The 23,975-nt window shown below is 49.2% G+C and overlaps 1 long non-coding RNA gene across 2 annotated transcripts in view; it reads left to right on the top strand.

Annotated features, from left to right (window-relative positions):
• LOC118971659 (uncharacterized) overlaps positions 1 to 23,975 on the top strand; it is a 97,632-nt gene that overhangs the window by 52,094 nt on the left and 21,563 nt on the right. The window contains exon 3 of one of the 2 annotated variants that reach the window (XR_005060209.2): positions 14,239 to 14,392. The exons of the other annotated variant lie outside the window; for it this stretch is intronic. This is a non-coding gene — a long non-coding RNA (uncharacterized lncRNA). Of the gene's footprint in view, positions 1 to 14,238; positions 14,393 to 23,975 lie in introns of those variants that run through there. 2 annotated transcript variants of the gene reach the window in all.

Below are 23,975 nucleotides of genomic sequence, written 5' to 3'. Positions count from 1 at the left end.
AAGCAACCTAAATGTCCATCAGTAGATGAATGGATAAAGAGGTGGTACATAAACACAATGGAATGTTATTCAGCCATAAGAAGAAAACAAATCCTACCATATGCAACAACATGGACAGAGCTAGAGGGTATTATGCTCAGTGAAATAAGCCAGGCAGAAAAAGACAAGTATCAAAATATTTCACTCATCTCTGGAGTATAAGAACAAAGAAAAAACTGAAGGAAAAAAATGGCAGCAGACTCACAGAACCCAAGAATGGACTAACAGTTACCAAAGGGAAAGGGACTGTGGAGGATGGGTGAGAAGGGAGGGATAAGGGGGAAAGCTAGGCTTTACGATTAGCACACATAATATGGTGGGGGGCGGACATGGGAAAGGCAGTATATACAGAGATGACAAGTAATGATTCTATAGCATCTTAGTACACTGATGGACAGTGACTGTAATGGGGTATGTGGGGGGCACTTAATAATAGGGGGAGTCTAGTAACCATAATGTTGTTCAAGTAATTGTATATTAGCAATATCAGAAAAAAAAGAAAGTTAGTAATTTCACCTTGGAGTTATCTCATGCCCTATCTTGGCTAAGTCTCCAAGTGTTTCTACATTATTTGTTCTTTTGTCCCTAAAAAATTCTGTTTTGCTAGGGAAGAAGGGTTGGGCATTATTCTACCTATTTTTCAGATGCATGACCTGAGGCTCAGAATGTTCCCAAATCCTTCTCAGGCTATCCTGGAAGTGTGAGAGCTGACTGCCTGAACCCCTCCTGTGACCTTCACTTGTGATAGGCTCTGCTCCTCCTGAGCCACCAGCACCCAGAGCCAAGTCCCTGAACCTGCTCCATTCTTGTGGTCACCCATGCTCCATTCTGATTGGGTCATGCAGCGTTGTCATGGTCCATACTCCATTCTGACTTGGCCATGTGTCAGCCCTCAGGGTGTTGTCCCTGACCTGAGGGCCACATGGGAAGGGGATTCCTGTGGCTCCAGAAGCAGCCTTGGGTGGCCAGGGCATGGGGAGGGTATGACCTCAGTGTCCTTGGGGTGGCCACCTCTCCACCACCCACAGACATTGTTCCTGTGAGTGTTCAATCTTGGGGACTTTCTGGGCTTCCTCTTTTAGAGATGTGGTGCTCCATTTGTTGGCCAGGTGTTGGGTTTTCTTCTCTCTCCCCTGCTGTCCACATGTCTAGAGCCCCCTCAGCTTTAGGCAGGTACAAAGCATTGAGCTCTGAAATGGGGATGGTCCAGCCAGGGTGTGCCAGATTTGAAGGCTGACATGAGCATCCAGGGTATGTGGGATTCAAGGGCACATGAGCTGGAGACAGAGACCTGTGCTGGCGGCTGCTCACCCTGGTGCTCTGTAAAGGAAGTAGGGCGATGGGACAGGAACCAGTGATGTCGGGGTTCTTGTTCATGGAGTTGAAGAATGAACTTCGCAAACACTCAAAGTAGGAGAGCAAGTGAGAGGCTTTTATTTAGAGATAAAGTGAGAGGAAAGAGCTCCTGGGTCACGCCAGGAGGGGATGAGAGAGTCAAGGGTGTTATGTTGTCTAGGGAATTTATAGGCTGTTGACAGACAAAGAGCTAGGGATGTAGACCTGATAAATGGTTCCCAAATGCTTATCTTTGAAGGGACACTAAGTTTCTTATCAGTCTTCTGGATTATTTTGTAGAGTTAATACAAGAAATTTACTGCTTTGATTCTTTCCCAGAATAGCAGCTTCTTGGTTTGGGAGCAGATTCTTTCCCCAGGAGAGCAGCTTCTTGGTCTGGGAGCACATCAATCAAGACTGTCTGTCCTGCTCCCAAGGTGGGCTGAATTATAGTCTGTTATGTTAAGAAACCTATTTTTTGACTTCTTGGGTTTTAAAATGCAATGTTATCTTTAAGATGGAATCTTTCCTGTTTTTACTATGTTGTTTGTGACTGGGCTCGCTTGCCATTATTAATTGCCCAGGTTGTAAATTACTTGATTAGGGACTGGAGGAGAGAAAACAGCATCGGGTAAAGTTAAAAGAAAATAAGCTGGGCGTTTTAGCAGGCTAAACTAAATTTTACAATAGCACGATTTAATTGACACAATGAAGACATGGGCTACGTTGACGTCATTTTCTTGTCTGGGGATATTCAAATATTTCAGGTCAAATTACTTCTGGCTTTTTAGTTTTAACTAATCTTGCTGAAGAATGCTTAAATTACTTTAGAGAATTAATGTGACTCTGATGTTGCTTAATTGTTTAACATGGAGTTTTGGTAGGGGTCTTTTTTCCGGAGACCCTCATCCTACTCTGTGTAAACCCATAGTCCCTGTCTCACCAGGACACTGCTGATTCTGCCCCAGGGTTGCTGGAAGAAGCCACCCACCTCCCTCCTTGTGGTCTCTACTGCCTTCCCAGCTTGGGGGGTTGCTGTGGTGATGGGGGCCAGGACAGTGCCCCTGAGGCTCCCCATGACTCTCCTGTCCTACAGAGACATCTTCAGAGCTTAATAGCTGTCCCCTGTCCTAGCGTGGAGGTGGGATGGCTGGGGACGCCAAAGAGCTGGAGGAACTATGGGCCAAGGTGGTATGATCACCCCCACAATGCCGAGGCTCTGTGCGGTTATTGTGGAACATTCCTGCCTTCTGGCTCCTAGAGTGTGGGGGGCCACACCTTGTTACCTTGTTCTGGGTCCCTCCTGTCTGATGTAATTTACCTCCTGCACACTCAGGTGGCATTATGTCCCAGTGTGATGAAACTGTAACCCTGGGAGGCTTTGGGCAGGGCATCCTTTACAGGCAGAGTACCAACTCCCATCTGTCCTCTGCATCCTCAGAGGGTCTGTGGGGTGACGGGCATGGGCGGGGGTGTGGATGTTCAGCAGGAAGTTGGGTTGTGAGAGTTGGTGGGAGAAGGAAGAAGTAAAGTGGATCAATCCACTCGTTTAAAAAAATGAAGTCACAGAAGGATTTATGATTAAATATATTTTCTTCACCAAACGTGTTACCATGCAATGTAGGTGACATTTAGTCTGTGGGTGTTTTGTGGGAGCAAATCACATCTTGTTATTGCCAGAAAAGGTTGATTTGAAATGGCTTGAGATTAACTATCCACAATGAAGATTCTGTGAATAGTAATTGAGTGGGAGGCAGCAGCCTGGGCCACACACCTACCTCTTGACTGCGGTGGGGACACGATGATGGACAGCACCCCTGGGCCAGGTACAGGGGAGGATGGTCACTTCTTCCAAAGGAAATCCAGAGGGAGGGGGAAAACAGATGTAGAGCCAGTGTGGGTGCCTGCTATGAAATCCTTTGACTGGGAAAGTCAGGGAAGCTTCTAGAAAGGCTGAACTGCTGGTCTATAGAGATTCATTGAGCTGGAAAGGACAGTAATGGGATGCTACCTGAATCCCCTACAGTAAGGGGCTCAGGAGTTAATTTGGAAGACAAGTAAATGAAGGGTTGTTGCTGCAGCCCAGCACCTACCCTCACAGCCTCACTGATGGGATTACACACCAGGAACCCTAGGGTGGTAGCTTCAGTTCTTCTGGGCACCCTGGGAGGGCAGGAGTGGAAGGGGAGCCCCACTGGACAGTGATGGCAGAGACGTCTGTTTGTTAACTTTGTTCTGTGCATCCTGGCGAATCCATGAGGCCCCCCTCTGGGGTGAGGGGTGGCTGTGTCATGACACTGGTGGTCTTGCATTTGCCATAAGGCTCTACCAGACATGGGAGACCTGCATTTGTTTCTGATGTTCCCTAAATAGATTTAATTTTCACAGTCCTCATTATGCAAGGAGGAGAGAATAGGTTTGTTTTGTGCTTTGAGCCAACAAACATAATTTATTTGATGAGGAAGTGGAGGAAATATCCGCCTCCACGGGCTTCTCTGGAGTGCACAGCCTCGTTCCTCCCCCGGGAGGAGGGAGGAGAAGGGAGGACTTGAGCAGTCCCGAGGGGGCTCCTGGCAGGGGGCAGGGGCTGCCAGGGGGCGGGGCACAGGTGGGAGGAGGAATCTCTGCCCACCCTGCATTAGCTTACCATTTAGGGTGTTTCTCTTATGGAAAATCTGTATCTTCTTTTGTATAGTAAATATTCTCCTGACACGGTGAGATTACCACTGTCAGTAACTATCGGATGATAACAGGACAGGCTTAGCTGTGAAGGTGAGGGCTCTCTACTGCCATCCATGATGACCCCAGGACTGACCCCTCGTCAAGGACCACAGAATTAAATGTCCTCCCAGACCAGAAGGATGCACAAACCTGTGGAATGGCAGGTGTAAGAGAACAGGTATAGTGGGAGTGGGTGCAACACCTGCCTACCTGAGAGCGTACAAATTTTTTAAAAATTCATACCCTGTTGAGTCCAAGCAAAGCAGTTCTGAGGGCTGGACCCACACCCAGCAGGTTGCTGACTGGCCCTCATGTCTGTACAATGTAAACCGAGGCCCTCAAAGATGGTGATACAGGTGACCACCACTTAGGTCTGTTTATTTTGTAAAATTATTGCTTTCCTGTTGGATGCCCCAGAAAACCTGTAAATCTGTCCTTCTGAACAAGGGCTGTGGAGAGCATTAGTGTTCCCAGCAAAGTGGTCATACTCCCTGAGGGTCTCACGGCTCCCCACCCACTTCTCTCCACCCCCACAGGGCCGGCCCATTTTTACAGCTACTGGGGTGACATCAGTTCAGCCACAGGTGGCTCAAGCAGGTTGAAAACTGGATGACACTGCATTGGCACTGTGCTTGGGAGGGAATGGTGATCAGGAGAATGTTCTAGAGCTCCCCAGGGAGGGTGGCTGAACTAGGGAGGTCTGGGACTTCAGTTTGGGGTACAATCCCCAGAGGAAACACATGAGGTAAAGGCATGTGGCCTTGAAGTCCTTCCTCCCTGTTTCACTCAGGCTGGGTCATGGGCAGCTCTGCATATGTCCCCAGTGTGACTCTGACAGGTGCATCTGAGATGGTAGTTTGGATAACATGTGCATGCCATGCACACATACACATACACACATGCACATACCCCTCCACATGCACATGCACGCACACACATCCCATATACATATGTGCACATGCACATACCTTTGCATGCACAGACATCCATATAACCCACATGCACACACACATGCACACAACTCCACACTCACACACATACACAATACACACAATCACACACACATGCAGTGCACATGCCCCCACATGCATACACACACATACCCCGACATCATGCTCATACATACACATGTGCACACATGCACATACAGGCATGCGCACATGCACACATACACACAAACACACAGGAACCACAAGCACCAGAGGATTTGCTTGGCCTGAGATGGGGACCTTTGTAGCACTTGCCTCACCCTGTCTCTGGTGAGGGGTACCCACTTCTTCCAGCCAGTAAGATGGGCTCACAAGACCAGGACCTGGCAGCTCAGTCCAGCCTGTGCCTGTACCTGCTTGGCTTGGTCTGCACAGGGTTTGAGAAAAACTGGATCGGATGTCAACATGTTAACATTGGTTTTTCCTGAACAACTGTTAAGACCTGGCATCTTAGACCCTGTCCCTTCCTGATGGTACTCAGCTGGCACTGAGCTGCTCTGTTGCCAGCACAGCCCCTGCAGGACCAATGATAGCTCTCCGCAGGCAGAATGCAGGGGCAGGGTCCCAGCGGGCTGACATCACGTCCATCTTCCTATTGGCTTTCCCTTAATTGGCTGTATCAGGGCTCCTAACACTCTCATCCTGATGGCATTAGAACTGGTTTGGGGCCTGAGAAAAGAGTCTGCAGGCAGCTGGGCACTGTCCTCCTTCAGTTTTTAGGGAAAGAGCTGAGGCTGCCCTGGGTGTGTTGAAGTCACGTGTCTGGAGAGATCTTTGGGCAGGTGTCTTCCCTTTGGACTTCCCCTGATCTTTCCCCAACCTGGGGCTGCTGGGAATCCTGCCAAACAAGCACCTGCCACTGACTGCTGCTGATGCTGGACCCCATGTGGGCAGTGTCGGTGAGAGAGGTGGGTAACAAACAGCTGTCCTCGAAGTGCATGAGGACTCGAATGGTACAGGTGGTGATAGGGATTAGCTTCCTATGCCAAGTGTCTTCTTTCACCCGCACACAGCTGCATGTCACTGAGTCCCCATACCAGCCAATGCTCATCTCATTTCCACAGTGAGACTACAAAGCTCAGAAAGGGTCAGCCGGCTCCCTGAGGCTGCACAGTCGGCCCGGGGCAGCCCTGCGAACAGAGCCAAGTGCTGTTTGGCTCTGAAGCCCAGGCTTTTCCCACTCACTGCTTTCCCATCCTGTGTCCACACTCCACATTCTGCCCCACTATGAACTGTTTCTTGACAACACATGTACACTCACCCAGTCTCTGTTGCTTCTGCAGTTTGTTGCAGAGAAAACAGTCGTAGGACCCACTGTTTTCTCAGACAGAGCCTTCTGATCACTGCCTCATGGGTCAGTCCCTGATGGACATAGGGGATGACACAGGAAAAAATGGATCACAGCTTGCTTGGAGCTAAGGGACCTTGCTAAGAACGCAGGTCTGAGTTTGGGGGACAAATTTCCTGATGACACCTGCGGTGCTCCCAGAAGGAGAGGTGGATGCTGGGAGGCTGCCACACATGACCTCTGGGTCAGCGCTCTTGAGGCCCCCACACAGGGACCCTGACAAGAGGAGAGGCTGGGGCGTGGCCTGAGGCCTTCCGGGACCTGGACCTGTATCTTTAAGAAACCCTGTCCACAGCCGGAGCCCAGGATCACCAGACCAAGGGCACCTGGACAGTCCTGGCCATGGTCCGGCCCCCTCACCCTCGTCCTGCTCCTTCTCTGCTCCTGCAGATGCGCTGCAGGCACCCACAGTCCCAGCTGGGCCAACGCCTCTCCAGCCTAGTTGCGCCGTGCTCTGTAGGTGGGTCCTTCCCTGGGTTACAGGCTGGACCTGAGCGTACAAGCAGGAAGATGCCAGCTCTGTGCATTGACCGAATGTAAAACATACCCACCACTGGAAGGTCCTGAGGCTCTAATGGAATGTGGACTTCTGACCTGATTTGTGAGCTGGGCCGCTGACAATCACCCACAGGGGCTGAGATGTTGGAGAGCTGCAGACTAGGGCGTGTGTGGGAGCCACACCCAGGCCTGGAGTTTCCACCTGGTGGGAAACCAGAAATGCCGCCTCGTGAGATGCAAAGCTCTGGACTCAGGAGAGACTCTGGTGGGAAGGCCTCTTGGAGGAAAGACCTGAGATGGGGGCCTACAGCCCAGTGTCCAGATGAGGCTACGCACTCCCCAGGGAGAAGGTCTGTCCTTAGATGGAGGAAGTGCCCAGACTGGATGCTCTGCGGACCAGCCTCGGGGCTGCTGGGGAGAGTCCACCTGGGCAGTTAAGGGGCAGGACCCTGAAGGGCTCCTCACACCTCCACCTGCTTCCAGAAGTGCCTGTGGGCATCCTTCCTGGATGGAGCGCCCCTGAACCTGTGAGGCTCCCTGTACCTGAGCCCCCTCGAGGGCACCCATCTCTCCCCTACCCTGTGCTCCCTCCTCTGTGCTCCCCAGGCAGGCTGCAGCCCCATCAGAGGATTTCCTTCATTCCTGCATCTGGGCGGTGGCCTCCCTACCTGGTCACGGGATTGCTGAGTGGGGGCATCATGAGGCGCTTCTGACCAGGGCATCCGTTTCTGGGGTGACTCCGCCAGAGGCCCTCCTCCCAGGGACATGGAGTTGGCAGTGGCTGCCTGGGTCCTGGGCGGCTGTGCTGAGTGCAGCTCCCCTGCCCAGCCATGGCCAGTGTGCAGCTCAGGTAGGAAGCCTCTGGGATGCGGGGCTGTGTGATGCCCCAGCCTGTGTGCATCGGCCAGAACAGCTTCTGGGACAGGTGGGAGGCATGGGCAGTAGGGCGAGCACCCCACAGGCAGCACATCTGCTGCCCACTGAGCCGCTGCCTTGTTCTCTTGCACCCTGGGCTCAGCCAGCACCCACGTCTCCTACAGCCTCCTCTGCAAGGATTAGGGTTTGCTTCTTATTTGCTGCTGGCACGTCTCTTTCATTAGTCTAATTGGTTTACTCTTACCATGTCCAATAGCTCTTCTGAAATCGTTCTTATGTATTTATTTGTGCCTCACTGTTCACCCTTCACTGCAGAGATGTGGAATTTCATTCAGCTTCATCTTCCATTTATCCCCTCCTCTGGGCTCTCAGAGGCATTTCTTCTGTGTTTTTCAGAGCTGATGTGTACAGCTTAGAGTGTTGCCCCTGAGCGTTCTCGCCTCCGAGTGGAGAGTTCACGGTTTGTAAACGAGGGATCTGAGGCTTGGAGCGTGTGCTCCTAAACACGGTTACACCACAGTGAGGTCAGTGTGTGTGTGTGCACACAGTTATGCAATCAAGTTCAACGCTCAGAAACATGCTCATTTAAGCATTTATTGGCACTGTGTACATTTAAGGAAGGACACACATATTTAAGACGTGCACTGTAGAATAAGTTTCAAAGAGGTTAAATGAAACAGTCAGAATCACACGGGGACTTACACGGAACCGCCCCACGTCTGCCCCAGTTCGGTGTCCCAGTTTATAAATGAATGCAGGTGGTTTCCCTTGCCCATGAGGATGGTGCACCCTCTCTGCCTGGACTGATCCCATGAAAACACTCCCCACAGACCCTGGGGGACAGGTGTTGCAGTGAGGTGTGGCAATAGCTAACACTGGTGAGAGCTAGCTATGTGTCAGGGGCACCAAGAGCTCAGATGCCGGGTCTCTGTCCCCACACCTGTGTAGGAGACAGGTACTATTTTACTTATATCTCTATCTACTTATCTACTTGGGAATTCAGTCCCAGCATTGGCCATAATTTTGCATTCAGTGGGGATCTAGGGCAAGCCTGTATTAGCATTGTGATCAGTGTGGTACATGCATAATGAGAAGGGGGATGTGGGGCAGGCACCATGGGAAAATGAGGATGCTGTTGAATGGGTGTGATTCAGCCCCAACCCAAGTGTTTGGGGTCACTTCTACAGCTTCCTGGACCTTGATGAAAATGAAGCCCTATTCATCTTCCAGCAGATTTTCTTTGAGTGTCTGCCATATGCAGGCAGTGGATTCCTAAATACGACACCAAGAGTACGAGTGACAGAGGAAAATGTAAATCAGATTTCATCAAATTTAAAATGTTTGTGCTTCAAATAACTTTGGCAATAAAGTGAAGAGGCGGTGTGTAGAATGGAGGCTATATCTGCAAACCGTCTATCTGATAGGCATCAATATACACATATGCAGAGAAATTCACAATATACAAAGAAATCCTGAGACTCATCACAAAATAGCAAACAATTGAATTAAAAAATGGGCAAGGGACTTGAACAGATATTTTTCCAAAACAAAGATACACACATGGAGAAAAAGTACATGAAGAGATGCCTAACACCATTATTTGTTAGTGAAAGGCAGATGAAAACCCTAGTGAGGAGTCACTTTGTACTCGGAAGGAAGTGTTAGCAAGATGATGGAGAAATTGGAACCCTTGTGCATTGCTGGTGGGAATGTAAAACGGTTCAGCTGTTGTGGAAAACAGTTTGGCAATTCTTCAAAGAGTTCAACATATTGCCCCAGCAATTCCAGTCACATACACCCAAAGATGTTGAAACAGGTATTCAAACAAATCCTTGGACCTGAATGGTTACAAGAGTGATGTGACCACATAGCCAAAAGGTGAAACGATCCACATGTCCATCAAGGAATGAATGCACAAATTATGGGCTATCCATAATGCAATATTATCCAGCCTTAAAAAACAGTGAAGTGCTCACACATGCTGCAGTGAGAATGAGCTTTCAAAACCTGTGCTAGGTGGTGGAAACCAGGCACACACAGTCACATACACTGGGTTGCTCTCTGTGTGTGATGTCCAGAAGGGGTAAATCATAGGGACCGAATGCAGGTTGGTGTCTGCCAGGTGGAGGGGCAGGAATGGTGAGAAACTGCTCCCTTGTAGGAGGTTTCATTTTGGAGGGTTGAAAATATTTGAGGCTTGATAGAGATGGTGGTTGCTCATGTGTTAAATGCCATTGAATTATTCAGTTTAAAATGGTCAATTTTATGTTATGTGAATATCATCTCAGAAAGAATGATGGATTTTGTATAACACTCTAGTTTCTGGATTTTCTTGAACAGTCATGGCTCTGGTAACCTTGGGCCCCATTCCCACATGGGCTCTTGATGAGACTATTCTTGACCTTGCGAAGGTCTGGAGGTCTGACCCTCAAGTCAGAGGAGGGGACAGAGAGCATGTCAGCAAATTACAGCACAGCAGCCCTTCAGGGACACAGAATGGGAAACCTTTATTCATGTTCCTGATGGTGTGGCTGGCAGAGTAATGGCCCCAAAGACAGCCACACCTTACCCCAGGCCCTGAGACTGTTCCCTCCATGGAAAGGGGCTTTGCAGGTGCGATTAAGTCCTGGCTCCTGAGCTGGAGAACAGCTGGATTGCTCAGGTGGCCCAACCTAATCCGTGGCCCTGAAACCAGGATGGCCTTTCCCTGGTCATGACCAGCTGTGCTAGCTCTGCAGTTGACCCAGGATGCCCTCCGTGACCTGTGGCAGCTGACAGCTTCCTCCAAAGGCCCACAGCTAGTTCTTGGGGTCAGGCCAAGCCTGGGTTCGAGGGACTGGCACAGGACTGGCTGGGTGGACTCAGGACCTTGGCCCCGACGTGAACCTTTGCGAGGGAGCGATGTGCAGGCTGAGTGCAGGGAGGGCCCCTCAGCAGGTGTGCACAGCGCCCAGGGCCGGGGCGCCTCTTCCTCCTCTCCCTCACCCCGCACGAGGGAGGGAGTGGGCTCCAGTACCCTGGGACCTGTCCTGCCAGAGCCCAAGGGTCCTTCCTGGGACAGATCTGCTGACACCTCCTGACCGAGGGAACTCATCTCTGTCTGATGGGAGGGAATCAGGACAGTTGTCCCGGACGGCGGGCTCCTGGGGTTGGTATAGAATCACTCTGCTGTTTGGAGGCACCCCAGGGCAGAGGGAGCAGGTAGAACTTCCTGCATGACCAGAGGGACATTGCAGGAATGGGGGGCAGTCTTTGGCATGATATGAATCTCCAGTTTCCCCGTCTTCACCTATTCCTCTCCTGCTAATAAGCCTGACCTGGATGGAGGTTCAATTCCATGGACGTGTAAACGGTGACTTTGCACACTACAACCCCTCACCTCAGGGGCTGCGCTTCTCCTGCTGAGTGAGCCTCTGGCAAGGCTGTCAAGAACAGGTTCTGTGGAATGTGGGTGAGGGCTTAATCCTGTCCCTTTATCATCAGTTCTTGAAGTTATTAGTGGTCCTGGGGAGCCCTGGTTTTAACACATCGACACAAAAGAACATTTTTGAGAATGTTTGGAAAGGTTTGAATGTAATCAGGGTATTAGACAGGATTAAGAAATTATTAATTTTTTTGTAAATGTGATATTGTTATTTCAGTGTCTATAGAGGAAAATGTTCCTCTTTTGCTTTACATGCAACCAAATAGAAACAAAAACTTACCACTAATTCCTCAAAAATATAATGAAAATATAAGTGCTTCAAGCAGGACAATTGCAGACATTTTATCTGCACCCACCTGGATACCCACAGGCACCGTCCCACAGGATAGTGGGTGGCACAGCTCAGAGGAAGGTGCACTGTAGAGGGGGCACATCACCTCTCCCCTCAGAGCTGCTCTGTTTCCAGTAACGTGACTCTAGTTCACCAGGGATGCAGCTGTGGTTTAGGGTGGAGCCTGTGACAATTTTCCTATTGTTCTCAGTTCTCTCCATCTCCGTGTACCTCACCTGGTCCCTGGACTTTATTGGGCCACATGATTTGCTTTGGCCAATAAATGAAGCAGAAGGGATGGGGTACAATGCCTGGCTCAGGGTGTGGGAGACCTTGGATTTTCTCTGGGCTGCTTATACCTCTGCTCTTTTCAGGAGAAGAGTCCACTTAGACTAGCCCACCTGTCCCTGGGCTACAAGAGACGTGCGGAACAGGGATTCCTCAGCCACGTTCAGCCCAGATCAGGCAATGCCCATCCGTCCTGATCACAAGGGAGCCCACGAGACCAGAACCACCCAGTGGAGTCAGCCTAGATAAGCTGCCCCTCGGCAGCTCTGCAGATCCAGAGAACAAACGGTGGCTGTCTCAGCCCACTAAGTCTCAGGGTGCTTTGTTATGCCGCATTCTGGTGGCAGTGGCTGACTGACACAATGTACCTTTCCCAGTCTGGGCACCTGGGAATATTTGGGTGTTCCTGTCCTTCAGGTGCCTGGGCTTCTCTCCACTGAAGCACAAACCTGGAGACAGTTGGGGGGACACTTCTCTTGTATTCACTGAAGATACCGGGTATTTATGGGATAAACTGCTTTTTAGGCATTTAACAGGTAGTTTACAGCTCACATAGTAAACATAATTTGTGCTTATGAAGGATTTATGGTTGCATTATGGGAAAAGTCTATCTTTGCTAGAAGTAAGTAGGAAAGAATATTGTCCCCAAACAAGCCTCCTGAACAGTAATTTCAATGCTTTTACTCAGAGCAAGTGATCAGATTGTAATAAGCTTTATGTTCAAAGCACGGGGCACATCTGTAAAACTGTCCTCAGTGGGATGGTCTGATTGAGCTGGTTAACACATGGGTCATGTGGGAAGTAATCCCATTCCTGGTGAAGAGCTTTTCAATCATCAGAAGCATCATGAATTCAGAGATTTGGGAGCCCTGGCATGGAAAAAGAATACACAAAAGTGTTTTATGCACGTTTTGGTCATCGCAGAAGGGCGGAGGCAGGACCGAGTGGGTCAAGAGGGTCACGTCTCCCCCGGCTGGGCAGTGGGAGTCTGACTTCCTGGCTGGCCTAGAACACAGGCAAGTCTGGGCAGTGAGTGCTCAGCGGGTGGCCCCCCTGCCCTGGCGGCCCCGGCCGGCATGCTGCTGTATCCTGGGGATGAGGGGGCGACATTTCAGAAGTGTTAATCTCCTGTTCCCACTCCAATGGGCAGGTGCAGAGTTTTTCCCACTGCCCCTGACACTGGGTGTAGCCGTGCGACATGTAATGACCAGTTTCAGACAGATGCCACCACAGTCTAGAAAAGTGGGCCCATGGTTAATTGTGAGAAGAGCCAGCAGGTCCAGGAGGATGAGTCATGTCAGCTGACCCAGGCCTGTGGGTGGAAGAGGGGCTGCCCAGCTCACCTCACATAGCTTGGCCACCTCTACCCACCTTGGAGGGCGAGCCCCGCTGAGGTCAGCTGAGATCTGCCAGCCTGTGTGCCTCAGCTGCCTCTTCCCTGCTGCCACGCTGAGAGGGCCACCAGCCCCCAGGGTTATGACCAGAGCCAGGCTGCCTGTTTCAGTTCCCAGGCCTGGTTAGCTCCCTGCCCCATGCATGTTAGTGATGCCGGGGTTCTTGTTCACAGAGTCAAAGAATGAACTTTGCAAAAACTCAAGGTAGGAGAACAAGTGAGAGGCATTTATTTAGAGATAAAGTGAGAGGAAAGAGCTCCTGGCTCATGCCGGGAGGAAACGAGAGTCAGGGGTGGTGTGTTGTCTAGGGGATTTATAAGTGGTTGAGAGACAAAGGGCTAGTGATGCAGACCTGCTGCATGGTCCCAAAATGTTTATCTTTGAAGAGACATTAAGTTTCTTCTTAGTCTTCCAGGTTATTTACAAGAAATTTACTGCTCTGATTTCCTCCCAGGATGGTAGCTTCTTGGTCTGGGAGCTTATCAATCAAGACTGCCTGCTTTGCTCCCAAGGTGGGCTGAGTTATTGTCTGTTTGTTAAAGAGTATGTTAAGAAACTTATTTTTTAAATAATTGGGTATTAAAATGCAAGTTTATCTTCAAGATGGAATTCTTCTTGTTTTTACTAGGTTGTTTTGGGCCTGCTTGCTAAATTGCCCAGGTTGCGAATCACTTGATTAGGGCTGGAGGAGGAAAAGCAGCACCTGGGTAAAGTAAAAATATAAGCTGGGCCCCCCCAGCAGGCAAAGCAAATCCCACAATGGATCATCTTGCTTTGTTTTTCCCAGAGGCCCTCACCCTACTCTGTGTAAGCCCACAGTCCCCATCTCATTAGGACCACAGGGGAGAAGGTACAGCCCCTCACAGTCAAGTTCTAGGGCTTCCTGCTTCTGTGCCTTGAATAGTTAGGTAGCCTCTCTGTGACTCGCTGTTCTCCTATGTAAGTAATAATTTATTGGCTTAGTGTGAAGACTGACTGTCTGAATATGTGTGAAGCTTTAGGAGCAACGTGTCCACACATGGGTCTCCAGTGGATGATGGCTGCAGTGACTTGGCTGACACATCGGGAACCCTTTGCCACCGGGCTGACAGGCTGGGTCTCATCTCACAGAGTCCTCTTCACAATCCAAATTCAACAGGATGCTAATTGCTGTTGCACACAAATAAAAGCATTCTGTAATCAAGCATTTAGGGAATCACAGAATTAAACCAAGTCAACGAAGTTGTGCCTTTCATGGGATGAGGAACACCTGTCCAGGAGTGATGGCTGCCAGGGATACGCATCAGGCTTTACAGAGCATTTCTTGTGGCTGGAAAGGGTGAAATAAACTTAGACTCTGCCCTCATGTCCTCCCGCCACTGAGGTAACTGCTTCCCTCAAGTCCCTGCCAGTGAAGTCAGTGGGCAACATGCAACCTGGAGAGAGGCCTCACCTCCCGCCACAGGAGCCCAGCAGGCAGCTTGCTTCATTTGACTAGAGGACAGCTCAGAACGTCACTTAGCTCTGGTCTGCCAGGTGTTTATGGACCAGCCCCATCCCCTGGTTAGCACGAGGCTGTGATGTGGAAACTTTGTCTCAGATCGGAGCCCCTCCCATCAGATGGAGTAGCTGCCAGAGCTGAGAGGAAATAGCCTCCTTTGAAACCCTGGACTAGAGGTAAGCCCTGAGTGGCAGCTCTCAGCATGAGATGAGTACACTAAGTCTCCCGGAATGGAAAACATGAATCTCTTTTCCATAGGCTTTTCTCCTGAGGGTAGGCGCTTAGCAAAACAATTTGAAAAATTGAAATTGTGAAGGACAAGCTCTGCTGGTCCACTTCCAGAGAGCTCAGGGCATGGAAAGCCCTCCCAGCCTCCCTCAGAATCCCTGCACAAATCCACCTGCACTGGGAGGTTGTGTTCCCAGTGGCCACTTTCAAAGGCAGAACTTTCTATGCGATAAGGAGCTGCCCACGCTGCCTAAGAACATACACGTGGAGAGCAGCCAGCAGTTCAGTCCTCTGCGATGCTTCCTGGGGGGGCCCTTCATCCTTGGGTCTTTGCTTGGAGCTTGCCAGTCCGGAGGCCTATGCTGGGTGAGCCCTGAGTTCAACTGGGCAGTGGGAGTTGCTGGCACTTGACTTCTTTGAGAAATTCCCTGAACTTTCCACTTTGCTTTTATTTTCTATTTTCAAGAGCTTTATTGAGTTACTATAGACATAAAATAAAAGGTACATAATGATAATGTTGGACATAGGTGTAGCCATGGGGAGCTATCCCCAGAGCCAAAATAATAAGGAGATTCGTTGCCCTGAAACTTCCTTGTTCCCTTTTTTAACCCCTGCCCTCTGCTCTGGCAACCAGTGTTTGGCTATCACTATAAAGCATTTCCATTTTCTAGAATTTTATGTAAGTGGAATCCTACTGTTTATACTTACTCTGTCTGCTTTTACTCAAAGTAACTGTTTTTACATCATCATGTAGTTGTGTGTATCAGGTGCTCATCCTTTTTACTGCTGAGCAGTTCCTTGTATGGATGGACCACAACTTGTTTAGCCATTCAAGTGCTGACAGACATTTAGATTTTTCCAGATTTTGCTCATTACGAATAAAGCTGCTCTGCATATTTGTGCTCACATTTTTGTTCAGACATTTGCTTTCATTTTCCTTGCATGAGAATCTAGGCGTGGACTGACTGGGTCAAATGTATATGTGTGTTTAAGCTTTTTAGAAATTGCCGTGACGTTTTCTGAAATTATTGTACCATTTTCTGAAATTATTGTACATCGCAAGCAGTGCTTAAGAATTCTGGTCGATTCACATTCCTCAACAACACTCTTTATGGTCAGACTTTAACATTTTGGCCATTCTAGTAGGTGCACAGTGGTATTTTTAAACACTTTTTTGTGGTGTGTAATTTACATACCATAACACTGACTTGTTTAAGCATACAATTCAGTTATTTTTAATAAATTTAGACTTCTGCACCATCACTACAATCTAATTTTGGAACATTTCATCTATTATCAACTTTTGGTTTATTTTCATATAAGGTACAAGCTCCTATTGTTTATTTTTTTATATGAATGTATAATCTTTCCAACACTATTAGTTGAGAAGACTGTATTTACTCAGAGCATTTCTTTCAACCGAATTACTCTATCAACTTTGTGAAGTCATTTTCCATAGTGTCATGGGTCTATTTCTGGATTGTATATTCTGTTCCCTGGATGAATGTTCTTACATTTTCATCAATACTGTGCTCTCTTGATTCCTATAACTTTATATGAATTAAAATTGGGTAGAGCATTTCTCAAACTTTTTTCTTCCTCAGAATTGTCCTAGCTGTTCTACTTCACTCGCCTTTTCATATGAATTTTAGAATCAGCTGTTACTATCTACAAATAAATCCTGCTAGAATTTTTTTATTGGATTGCCTTATATTCACAGATTATTTGGAGTGGAATTAATATTCTAACTCCTGAGTCACAAATACTTGAGCGTGATGTGTCTCTCCATTTATTTAGATCTTCTTTGATTTGTTTCATCAGTGTTTTGCACAGAATACAGATCCTGTACTTGTTTTATGACCTGTTGTAACTGGATTTCATGGTTCAGATTTTGACTTCCCAAATAAGATCAGTCTCACAGATACTAGAAGAAGGGGAAAAAACAAAAACCATAAAAATCTCATCCTGAATACTTCAAGTTCTGTTTTCCTCCCCATCCATCTTTCAGCATTTCTGTTCCAAGTCCTCCAATAGCTGTGCCATGCACTTCAAGTCCAGGGTTTTAATTACATTTGCTGGGAGAGACAGGTGGTGTGTGTTCACTCCATATAGCTCAGAGAGCAGAGTTTTGTAAAGAGCTGTGGCTGACACCACTATCCATTGAAAGCCACCCTCCCTCCCAAGACAGGCAGTGGACTCCCTTTCCAAGCCTCCCTTGCATTAGTGTATTAATGTGACCATGTCATATCCAATGGAGTGTGAGCAGAAGGGATGTGTGCATCCCCGCCCCCAGCCTCAGGCTAGACCACAAAAACCTCCCATCCACCTGCTGACTGAGATGGTGATGTCCTCAGAAACCTCACGCTGATGTTGTGTGGACAGCCAATACACTGGGTCCTCTGTGGCAGAGAATCATCCAGTCAGCCTAAACATCTGCCCTGGAAAGTGTGTGAGAAATAAGTTACTGGATGTTTTGCTTAAAGCACAAAAGATAGAGTGTGCCAGGCAGGGTCCTGCTGAAATATGCTGGGACCCTTTAAGTTACTGGATGTTGGGGGTCTATTTGTCACTCCATCTCAGACTCACCTAATACCTGGAGTATGGACATATTTAACCCAGAAGTACAGAGAACTAGGTGCCTGCCCAAAGAGAGCTGAAAGGACAGATCATGAGGCAGGGATGGTCACAGCCTCCCCTGCCAGAGGGGCAGAGGTGAGGAAGGGGAGAACAGAACGGGGTTTGCAGAGGAGGGGGGAGGGGAGTCTGTGGCTGTTTCCCTCTGATGCCCTCACAGAGGGAAGCCCAGAGTGCCCCTTCTGGACCCATTTGTCGCAACAGCCTTTGCCCCACACTCTCTGGTCCTGTGTCCTTGCAAAGTCACACCCCACATTCCCTGAATGGCTGGGATGACACTGGATGTGGTCCAAGATCCCTGCCTGAACTTCTTCAGGACCTTGAGGCATCTCAACAGGCCAATTAAAATCCAGGAAGATATGAGGTGTCGTATGTGTTCTGATGTGGAGAATGAATGGGTGCCAGGCACCGAGAGGGAGAGATCCTTGATGCCAGGTCAACAGCTTTGGTGTCATCTCCAGCCAGACTGTATTTGCATTTCAGGGGCACTTGGTATAGGCATTCCACAATCATCTGTCTGCTTTTCAAGGACAGATGACAGCAAATGCCCTACTTGTGCCTCCTTCAGACACACTAGGTTAAGTTTGTAGACATTAAGCAGGCTGTGTGAATAGGCATTATCAGGTTTCATCTTCTGTTACAAGCCAGGCTGCATACCCAATCATGAACCAGGCTGACACTCTAGACACTAGCCCAACTACTCACCTGAAGGTATCCAGGGGAGTTCCCAGACATTAGGTAGGCTCAGTCATCAGGTATTTGCCAGACTGGGTCATCTATAACCAACCAGACTAAGTCTCTAAACATTAGCCAACCTCAGCCTGCCAACATTTCTTGGGATCATTTCCCAGTAACTAAGTGAGCTGGCAATTCAGACATCCAGTTCGTTTGTTTCCCCATCACTACCCAGACTAGATCTCTAGATACAAGCCAAACTCAGGCCCTGGACATCAGCCACACATTTGGATAGTGGACAAAACTCCCCTTTGAAAACAAGCCAGGCCTGGCCATGCTAAAGTGCCGGTGCATGGTGCCTGTGTCTGCCAGCGAAGCACTACTGGGGAGCTGGGAAAAGAGATACCAATCCATGTGCCTTACTGGTGAAAGGTGGGAGAGATGCCAAGTACACAAACAGGTGGCCCCGATCCTCAGGGGAACTTTACAACTCTGTCATAGAGTATTGATTGTTCTAAATTGAGTCTCAGCCTATCAAGGTGTCTGTAGATCCTGGCCCAATCTTCCCTGACAGTTGCTCTACCAGAGTGATTGTGTTTGCTGTGGAAAATTCTTCAAGCTTGGACAGCTTGTACCCAGTCTCACACTCCCATGCAGAGTTAGTAGTGGTGTCTGACCCTGTTTCCCTCTAACCCACGCTCTTTGAATTTGGAAGGACACTTCTACAGACAAATAAACATGACGTAGCCCCAGCATATTTCAGCAGGACCCTGCCTGGCACACTCTATCTTTTGTGCTTTAAGCAAAATGGTTTGAGCTCATCATCACAGTACCCAAAGCTGAGCTCAGCTCCGGACTGAGTCCAGGAGTGTCTCCCTGTGGGGTCATGTGGCCCCTGTGGCAATGCTGCTAAAGCCCCAAGGCCTGGGACTGCTTTCTCATCATGTTTCTTGCTGGATTGTGAGGTGGCGCAGGCAGGGCGTGCGGGGTAAAACACACAGAAATGTAAGAGGTAGTAGTGCCTGGGTGACTTTCGAGTGTATCATTCCTGTCTCCTCCAGGTGCAAGAGACAGAAAACTCAATCCAAACTAGCTAAAGAGAATAGATTTCCTGAGTCATCTAACTGAACAAAGGCAACAGAATAAGGAAAGGTTGGATCTGGGGTCTTAAATGACAGTGTCAGACCCAGTTTTCTTAGTCCAACTTGGGGCTTCATTTTCTGTGTATTAGTTTACAGAACGGCAGCTCCCCCTGCAGGTGGCTGCCCTATGAGCTTGGGAAACGGCGGCCCCATATTCCTTTACATAACTGGTCCCCCAACCCCCCCCCTCCGCCCGGATCCCCTGACCCCGGCAGCTGGCTGTCATAGGAGTTTGGGTAACGGCAGCCCCGTATTCCTTCATATGATGGGGTTCCCCCTGCGGTAGGAATTTGGGTAAGGGCAGCCCCCTCCTCCTTTATATAGCAGGCCTCCCTAACCCCCCAGGTGGCTGCCTCACACCTCCAGGCCTTGCCCCAAGGCTGAGGTTTCCCACCCCCGCCAAAAAGCGATTGTGCTGGTACTGCCCACGCAGCTCTCGGCACTGTGGCTGGGCCAACAGTCACGTGCACACAATGAACCAATCACGTGAGCCCAGGGCTTGGTTCTGATGGGCCGGTAAGGCAGCGCGCACTGGCTGGGGTTGCGCCCAGGCCAGCTGGCAGAGGAGGGCCCCGACGCCGCCTGGGAAAACAGCAGCGCGAGAAGCCAGGACACCGCTCGATACTCTCAGGAGGCCCTGAGCCAATTGCACCCACCCGCGAGACACCTGGGTCAAAGGGACTGAGAGCTCCGGGGCTCATCCCCAGGGTTGGGGGGCGTCCCTGAGTTGCCCTTGGAGGGTCTGGTACAGAGTAAGTGCTATGTTTTTATTCATATGATTACTCGATCTCTTCCTTCCCCTGCTGCTGCTTCCAATACTACCACCATCACCATCATCATTACATCACCACCACCCTCATCACCACCACCACCATCACTACCATCACCAACTCACCATCATCACCACTATCAGCACCATTTTACCATTATTGCCACCACCATCACCACCACCACCACCACCACCACCATACCGCCATCACCATCACCAACATCACCACCACCACCAACATTGTCACCACTGCCACACCACCACTGCCATCATTGTCACCACCACCACCATAGTCACCATCACCACCACCACCATCACCATCACCATCATTGTCACCATCACCACCACCACCACCACCACAACCATCACCACCACCATCACAACCATCACCATCACCATCATTGTCACCATCACCACCACCACCACCACTATCATAACCATCACCATCAACATCATTGTCGCCATCACCACGTAATGATGATCCTTACTATCGTTATTTCATCACAAGATTATAAACTCAATGAGAGCAAAGATCTGAACTGCTGGTTCTCTCTGCTCAGTGTTCGGAATAGTGCCTGGCATACAAGTATTTATTGGATGAATGTGGAGTCATTAAATGAATACATGTGCATATACTCCAGTTGCTGTGGAATTCTGCTACAGTGCCAACATTGCATGGAATAGACTGCTGATTGCTGGCATCTGGACATGGTAGGATCGAAAATAAACATCACCTTTCTGCTCACTCTGGATGCTCTTTTAGCCTCACCTGCACTCCCTGCCCCTCTGAGTCGCTTGGCGTCTTTTTGTTGCCTCATTGATTAAGTGCCCAGGCCAATTAAATGATGGATTTTGCGTCAATACCATCCTGCCCTGGGAGCGGGCCCTGGCAGGAAAGCTCTCTAAATAAAGACATCTAATGTTGGGTATGTGACCTTGGGCCAAGGGAGGCAGGGGAGGGAGCTTCCTTTTCATTAGCTGAGGCCAGAAGAGGCCAGGCACGAGTGAGGGCTGGGGGCTGGACCTGCACTGCTCTCTGAGTCAGAGAAGCCTGGCTCATGGAGCTGCCTGCGGGGTCCGCTAGGCAGAGGCTGTTCGATTTGGTTGGATTTGTTAGGCTGTTGTATTTAGGTGAGCAGTCCTAAGGCCACCTGGACCTGCAAAGGGTGGGAAGCTCAGTACTTGACTTTCCAGCCTCTCTGCTCAGAGGCTGCAAGGGAGAAGGGGCTTGGGAGGAGCTTTCGGGGTACCCAGCAAGGAGAGAAAATTGGATGATTTGTTCATAAAATCAGCACACTGTACTGCAAAAGGAATTGGGTTCTGTAACATTAGTAATTAGTAATATAGTAATTAGCAATATTCTAATCCAGAAAAAAGTAAATAAGAGAAATATCTTTCATGCTTGCCATCAAAATTTGTCATTTATAAAATGTTCCTTTTCTCTAGATATTTGTTAAATTGCTAACTTTCTTACACATCTTATATACCAAAAACCAAGGCAGATCTTTCCTCAGGCTTTTCTTCTGTGTATTGTGGAAATCGAATGCACTCCCCAGGATTTCATATATTTATAAGGGAGAGGGTCTCTTCCAGCACCAATCCTATTAGTACACTCAGTTCCTCAATGCATCTGCCTCTATTTCTATTTTACCCATAAAAGTCCAAGAGTTGGGACTCAGCCTTAGTCCTTATTTTCCATGAAAGAAAGGAAGGGAGGGAGGAAAAGGGGCTTACCTAAACTCACCCTTGTGGTAGCAGCTCCAGTCTCTGGCCTGGCCCTTCATTCCCACCAGGCCCTCCCTCCTATCACCTTGTGGCTGGTTGATCTCACTAAGTAAGCAGAAATGACCTCACTTAAACTTGAGTGAATTAACCCATATGATATTTCTTCTTTCTATCCATAGTTTTTTCTCTGTTCCATCAACATTAGCCTAACAGCATTTCAGGGAAAAGTTGATACTATGAAATTATTGAGTGTCATATTTTGTTTTTGACTTTGAAAGACTCACATAGTATAGATTTGCAGGGCTGTTTGATTTGTTTTGGGCGGTTTTGTCATCCACAAATTAGATAAAATTGGCCAGACTGGGCAGTGGTAAGTCGAGGTTTGGGCAGGAAGCAGAGAGAAGGGCCTTGTATACTGACCTGGTGGTGGGTAAATTGGGTGGGAATGTCTGAGAGTGCAGGGGGACCTGGCCCTCTTCCCATGTGCAGCCGGGGCTGTGGGAGGTCCCCATGCCCGGGATGCTGGCTGCATCAGTGCAGATTGTTTTCTGGGACCCTAAGTGGGTTCTCAGCTGGAGGAGGTAGACAGAGACCTCCATAGTGTCACAGCGGAGGTGGTGAGCCTGATGCACGTCAGGGACCAGTGCATGGTGAGCACAGAACAGGACCTCAGTCATCATGAACCCATGGACCCAGCATCAGGCTCCACAGCCCACACCCCCCAACTCCAGGCCCTGGCCCCACACAAGCACCCCCCTACCTGAGGATGGAGTGAGCTGTCATTCTCCATTGGTTGGCCTCTCAGCTCTCAGCTATGCTCTCTGACCTGGGAGTCTGACCCCTAGGACTGTATCCCACGGATACCATTTATAGCCGCCTCCAGGGCAGGAGTAGGGGAGGCTGGGTGACGCCTTCTCCATCCCTCCCTGCTGGGCCTGTGGTCCTGGGTCCTGGCAGCTGTGCTTTCATCCAGGATGCCTGCCTGCTCTGGGCCGCATTACCCTCCCTCCTCCCTGTCCCCCAGCCCAAGGCAGGCAGCCTCCTGCCTTTTCAAGTCCCTGGTGTGTCACCAGGGTTCCCTGTGCCCTGCCCACAGCTCTGAGAACCTTGTTATTTAAACTTCCTCTGAACCACCTGAGCTGCACTCTATCCCCTCAGGACCCTCACAAGCATCTAAAGAAAGTCCAGTCAATTGAGACACACCAGTTGACTGAGATGAGGCTTCTTGGCCATGGGGGAGTGGAGATGCAGGCAGGAATGCTGCAGACTCAGCAGGTCCTTCTGTGCACGCCTGAATGTGTGGCGTGGGGCCACACCTGCCCCAGCCCCTAGGCCTCCTCTCTGTCCAAAACCATCCCCTGCTTTCCCCTAGATATAGGTTTGAGTTGCCTGAATCTGCAAGCACAGGATTCCCAGAGATAAAGCTGGGGCTGGCAAAGCTGATTAAGCTGTGAGAGCTGATTTGAAGGCAAATCTGCAGTGATAGACCCGAATCCTAGCCTGGACTATCTGCCTTTGCTCAGACGTTCACAAAAGTTAGAGGACATTAATACCATTAACACTGTGGAAAGTATTAAACATGGGGTCTCCCAAAATCTTTCTAGCTGTGTATTCAGAGCAAAGATTTAGGGAACGAAAGTCTGAATCTAAAGCTGCCTGTTTGCCCCACCCAGCTGTGTCTCACATAGGTGGTCTGCAAACCACACCTGGAGACACCGGTCCCTGGTCCAAGCAGGGCCTCCCGCCTGGAAACCTCTGGGTCTTCCCTTCTTGGGACAGAGGGGAAGGTCTTCAGGCTATGAGGGTGCTGCGCTACCCAGCAAGAGCCACTTGTCACTCTGGTGGTTAGGAGTAGGTGGCGTCCGTGGATGGTATAAGTAATATATGTGTGTAAATAATGGTAAATATCCTGAAACTTTGTAAATGGCAAGGACAGCTATCATCACAGTAATTTCCTTCATGCCATCATATTAGCTCGGAGAGTTAAATAGCCTTGTAAAAGTCAGAGCTATTTTTAGGAAGGACAGCATCCTTGCAAATGCAAGAATGCTTTGGAGTCAAAGTAGAACATGATCTACT

Source organism: Manis javanica, chromosome 15 (genome assembly GCF_040802235.1).
Source record: "Manis javanica isolate MJ-LG chromosome 15, MJ_LKY, whole genome shotgun sequence".
NCBI classification, from domain to species: Eukaryota; Metazoa; Chordata; class Mammalia; order Pholidota; family Manidae; genus Manis; species Manis javanica.
Note: the sequence above shows the minus strand (reverse complement) of the source record. Positions and strands in the feature narration are given on the sequence as shown.